General features: G+C 35.1%; 1 long non-coding RNA gene and 2 pseudogenes across 1 annotated transcript; 2 read left to right on the top strand and 1 right to left on the bottom strand.

Annotated features, from left to right (window-relative positions):
- Positions 1 to 517: 517 nt before the first annotated feature.
- Positions 518 to 3,506, bottom strand: LOC113060954 (uncharacterized; annotated as a pseudogene).
- An 854-nt stretch (positions 3,507 to 4,360) lies between these two features.
- On the top strand, positions 4,361 to 5,023 carry LOC113060357 (uncharacterized). Its single transcript, XR_003278235.1, has 4 exons — positions 4,361 to 4,482; positions 4,614 to 4,715; positions 4,805 to 4,896; positions 4,982 to 5,023. It is a non-coding gene; the product is annotated as an uncharacterized LOC113060357 (long non-coding RNA).
- Positions 5,024 to 6,006: 983 nt separating this feature from the next.
- Positions 6,007 to 6,039, top strand: part of LOC113060369 (AT-rich interactive domain-containing protein 4A-like) — an 11,693-nt pseudogene continuing 11,660 nt past the window's right edge.

Raw genomic sequence — 6,039 nt, 5'->3', positions numbered from 1 at the left:
AAAGCCTAGTTTCTCAAATGATTAGAAGCATTTTGAGTGTGTGTATCCAAATGTTCTCTTGAACGCACAATCATAAAATGCAACTAAAATATAATTTAATCATTATTATCAAAATTTGAAAGTTTCAAAGTTTGTTTTGACCTATATTATCTACGATAGTGTTCTTGTAGGAGTACGAAATGCAAATATATAATTTTATCATTGCTTTATAGACAGTCATTGCAATTAGCAAAAGGTTGTGCCACATTATCATAAACAATTTTTATATTTTAATAGCTATTATGGGTTAACAAACAAATTAAACTTCTCAACATAAGTCATCAGTTGGTGACTTAGCTGAGTTTGCAATAAAACACAAAGCAATATAATATCAAGGATGACGTAAATAGTCTTCAATCACTACCTCTGCCTGTAAAAAAAAAAAAAGCAGCAATCCTTCCTCTACTTCCTGTTTCAACAGGAAGAGCTGGAGACAGAAATGCATTTGAACAGATTATGAAACTAAGAAAGAGGGCACTTACTGGAAAACAAATATATTATCTCTAAACAAGGACTACTTAATACAGCAATGCAAACATAACATGACAAAGAGATTATATGAAAATGATGTATAGTTACATAAACTGACAATTTTAAGTATGAATGTGTTTACAATCAAACTCAGATTTAAAAACTGACAAGTGAAAGTTCATCAAAAGAGGATACTTTGTGTTTAATTAAATCTATTTGCATCATTTGTCCTGTTAAAGGCATCGAGGCTAATTGGATTTATTGGTTCTAATGTATCATAAGAGTCTCTTCTGAGGGTTAAAGTACTCTATAAAGATGGATTTGCTTGAGAGAATCAGGATCGGTGTCATTTTTTAGATAAACAGAGTAGTCAAGTGGTACTTCCTCTATCCATCGGCTGAGTGCTAATGTCTCTAGGAACTGGAAAAGATAAAAATTGTAAACATTAGATTTGTTTTATGAATTCTTGATGTACTGATGTTTGGAATTGGACTGACAATAAAATAGAAATAGCAAATTCAGAAATAGCAAATTCAGAAATAGCATAGATTAAAAAAAGCTTCTTACAACAGCGTCCTGAAGTAAAGCAAGTGCCTCTTGAATGCTGGGTACAGTCACTAACAGTGCACCTTTCTTTCTGAAATTCTGACTAATAAATATCCAAGCTCTAAAAAAAAAAAAAAAAAAGGAAGACAAGAAAATAAATTGGTAATTTTTATTTAAACCTAATTTAAGACAGTTACTATTTATGATTTGTTTAATGATTTGTTAGGCACTTACTGCATTTGATCACTTGGTTCCATGAAGTATTCAAACACGTTGTTCATGATCAGAACGTCTGTATTTTGCACTAAGGCAGCCTGAGAGCGGATATCTGCACAAATCACCTATGCAGTGCATATTAAACATCTTTGTAAAAAAGACTATCCAGACAAAACAATTATCATAGGACAAAGAAATGGTTTGATTGATTACCTGAATTCTGTCACTGAAGCCATATTTCTCTACAGCCATTGTTTGAAGCTTGACAAACTCTGAGCTTATTTCAACCCCCACAAGCTGAGATGCTGCACTGTACAGGTAGCCCTGAGGAGAGAAAAATGATCTATCTGAGGCAGTTATATAGATGTACCTTCCGACCATGTTTTAAGCTGGTGTAGCCTAGTGGCTACAGATCTGGACTGGAAAATTGTTTAAGGAATAATTTACCCCAAAAATTTAATTTGCTGAAAATGTTCTTATTCAAATTGACTTCTTCATTGGAGCAGATCTGGATGTAAATTTTGCATTATATCACTTTCTCAGCAATGGATCCTCTGCAGTGAATGGGTGCCGTCAGAATGAGAGTCCAAAATGCTGATAAAAACATCACAATAAATTCACAAGTAATCCATACGACTCCAGTTCACATGTGTCAACAAGGTCATTGTTAAGACATTTTACCTTTAAACAGTCAATTCTTGCCAAAATAAATCCATAATCCGTAATAATGCTTCTTTGATGAAGAAGTCCATCCCATGTTGTCCCATCAGATTAAAATCCACTGACATATTAGTTTATAAATTTTGGACTTTTTTCGCTTGTAATTGGTGCTTGGTCTGTGCATATTCCTGTCCTGATTTAGATAAGATGATTTTCACTGGAGAAAGCAATATTATGGATATAGGACTTGCATTATAATTGGTTGAAATTGTTATAAACATGTAGCTTTTCACTTAACAAGATGTTAATTGATAGACTGGAGTCATATGAATTACTTGTGGATTATTGTGATGTTTTTATCAGATGTTTGGACTCTCGTCAGCACCCATTCACTGCAGAGGATCCATTGGTGAGTAAGTTATGTAATCCTAAATTCATCTGTATTTGTTCCTGTATCTGAAAATCAACCATCTACATCTTGGATGGCCTGAGGGTGAGGACATTTTCAACAAATATTAATTTTTGGTTGAACTATTCCTTTAACCCCTTGTGCCCCAGGGGGACTGTTCCTGTAAATCTCAGGTAATTTACAATCAATAATGATGAGTTTAGTTGTGTATAGTTAAACCATTACCAGCAACTTACCCCAAATAGCACAGCTCCAAGTCTAGATCCCACATCCACCACCAGTTTTCCTGTGAGGTCTGGAAGAACATTGTGGAATAGGAACTGGAGCTCTGGGATTGAGAAGGAATGCGAGATGAACTCTGTGAAACATAAAAAAATGCATATTATGATGTGGCTTTATTATTGCATGTATTTATGTAATACATAGCCCAGTCTCCATGCAAACACTCACCCAGTGGTGCTGTTCTGCGCGATCCACAGTCGAGGCAGTAGTTGCGACTCATTTTTCCCTCCTCACACAATGAATCCACCGTTTCCTCATCATATAAGAATGCATCCAACATGTACAGTGGGATGAGGATTCTGTTGAGTCTGAACATTAAAGTATGCTTTAGGATCTCACAATGTAGTTGTGAATGCCAAAGTAAAATACAAAAAAATCTAATGAACAGACCTTCTGAATAGCCGTAGACTCAGAGGGAACCATAGCCTCCAATGGCAGGCAGACCCTTAGGTCTTCTGCAATACTTTGAAGAATAACACTTTGGTTATCCACCAGGAATTCATCCAGTTCATCTGAAAATATAGATTAGAAAAAAAAACGGATTTACAAGTAAATAATCAAGTGCTTAATATTGTCTAAAATAAGATATACTTTAGATAAACTGGAGAAAACACAGAACAAATGCTTACACCTTGCATACAATCTAACAATCTGACATGACAATAACCATAGATTTCAATCGTGCATTTACCGGAAGTTTTCAACCATTCTAACAGCTTTGGAAGATGTTGTCTCTCCGTCTTGGACAACACCTGCAGAATTTCTTTCTTTGCATCGTTAAAATTCATTGATTCAAGCGCTTGATACTTATCTTACGACAAACACACTCTAAGTTGCAAGCATACTTCTACTGAGCAACACATGGGTCTGCTCCTGCTGTATGTATGCAGTAGTGGGAAACGTGTGACATAAGTTAAGGTAGAACGGTACATTTTTGTCATCTGATTAATTAACTATTCCGGGTTTTAAAAACACTATTTATATTTGTAATTTTAATCGCATTATTTAGATTTTAATGACTCTTAAAAGTAAAAATCCAATCTTTCCGTTCTAAGTTCAAATCAGTTTTATGTACTTCTGTTCCTCCTTAAGATTTTGCTCCATGAGCAACATCTCTAATGTAAAGAATATATATTTTTAAAGAAATAAAGATGGTATAAACATATATTTTAATTTATATACACAGACAGATATTAATTTTACTTAAGTTAAATGAACAACGAGTGAAAACAAATCTTAAATACAAATAATATTTTTCCATAATAAAACGCTAACTCTTATTTTACGCGGAAGTAAAGTCACGTCACGGGATGTTGGGAGTTAGATGACGTCTGTAGTCTGTCGCTGTTCCACTCGCCGATAAAACAGCAGCTGCGAGTTTAGGCAAGTAATATATAATCGAAACGTATGTCTTAATATTAATCATTTGGTTACCGAGAATCTTAATTTGATATTGTTTTGATTTAAACATGATTTAATCATGTCTTTAATTAAATCGACCATGCTAATTGGGTTCACAACGGACGTCTGGCCTCATTTCTGCACGGAGTCAGTCTTAGAAAACATACAAATATATATTCTATTATGATTTTATAATAGTTAAAATTACTCATGGGTGTGGCAACGTTTATGTTTTGACATAGTAACGATCCATGTCATCCAGATTCAACCAGGACATGGCTTCTAATAAGAGAACAGCTCATCCGCGATAACATTGTTATGATTTGTGTTTGTTTATTAAGGTTGAAAACATAATTGCTCTGGTTCCCCTGAAGTCTCGAGGTTCAGAGCGAGCAGTGACAGGAGGATTGTTTTGGGGGGAAACCCCACCACATTGGAAAGTCTCATTGACCTAACAAGTAAAGAAGTCTACATTACATCAAACACACTTTTAATGTCATCATTCAGTTCTACTCAGTGCTTTTATGACTGATAGCTGGGTGGTTTAAAAATCTTGGCTACCTGATGTAACTATAACCCCCTGTTGCAGGTTCACAGCTCTCAAACCGCAAAAATGGTTTTAGCTGATCTGGGGAGGAAGATAACCTCAGCTTTGAGGTCCCTCAGCAATGCCACAATCATCAATGAGGAGGTACAGTGAATGTGATGCAAGCTTAAAATCAGGATTGTTCAGCAGTGTGGCCCATCATAAAATGTAAACTTCTTAACAATTTTATTTAGGTATTAAATGCTATGCTCAAGGAGGTCTGTGCTGCTCTACTGGAGGCTGATGTGAATATCAAGTTGGTAAAGCAGCTTAGAGAAAATGTCAAGTAAGTAACAAGTTATATTTATTTTTTTGGCCATTATATATAGTAGATTCCCTATTATAAAATTAATTTTTGCTCTGTATCTCAGGGCAGCCATTGATCTGGAGGAAATGCTTCTGGCCTAAACAAGAGAGAATGATCCAGCCATGCTGTTTTCACCAGGAACTTGTCCAAGTAAATGATCGGTTTGCTATTTATGTCTGATACATATTGGATTCACATTGTTCCTCTGGGAGTCCTTGTAATTGTTTACACCCTGTAGCTCAGGAGCTTTCATCCATAACATAAAGAAACTACATTAACTAAATGGAATTGACTGCCTGATGATAGATCTGTATTCTAGAAGATAAATACAGAGTGTTCTTTTTGGCAAGCTGGTGGAAATCCCCGGAGGTGAAAGCCTGGACTCCCACAGAAGGGAAAGAACAAAGTGATCATGTTTGGGTCTGCAGGGCAGTGGAAAACCACAACATGTTCTAAGGTGAGCAGATCTTGGTCACTGAGATTTTAGGTTATTTACCTCTTTTCATACAGCTAATCATAAAAGCAAGAACGTTTGGAGGAAGAAAACTAAGTATCAACAATCTCTCTTTTATAGCAATCCTGTATACATTATATTCAGTTAATAATGTATTTATTACTTACCATCAGTTCTGTTTTTACGCCGTGTATCTTGTGTTACTATTGTCTTTATTTCTCTATTTACTTTTATCTTTTACTTCTCACTTTTTATTACATATATTGCTGTTATTTCTGATTGCCATGTGATGGCTAGAAAAAGTTGACCTTGTTCTTTTTTTTAGTTGGCATACTACTACCAAAGAAAAGGATGGAAGACATGTTTGATTTGTGCTGACACATTCAGAGCAGGTATGCTGACTCTATCTTTACATGTATTTGCACAGTTATACTTTCTGCACATCTGAAAAAAAGTCAAATGTTTGTTTGTTTATGAAGTGCCTTTGACCAACTCAAGCAAAATGCAACAAAACCAGAATACCCTTTTATGGGAGTAATAAAAGTTTCTTTAACATACCACACTTGTAATGTATTTAATCTTGCTTACCAAACCTAATCATTAATTCATGTTGGTGTATTAACAGTTACACAGAAATGGATCCAGTGATCATAGCTGCAGAGGGTGTG

Source organism: Carassius auratus, chromosome 42 (genome assembly GCF_003368295.1).
Source record: "Carassius auratus strain Wakin chromosome 42, ASM336829v1, whole genome shotgun sequence".
NCBI classification, from domain to species: domain Eukaryota; kingdom Metazoa; phylum Chordata; class Actinopteri; order Cypriniformes; family Cyprinidae; genus Carassius; species Carassius auratus.
This window is presented reverse-complemented; position numbering and strand designations above follow the sequence as displayed.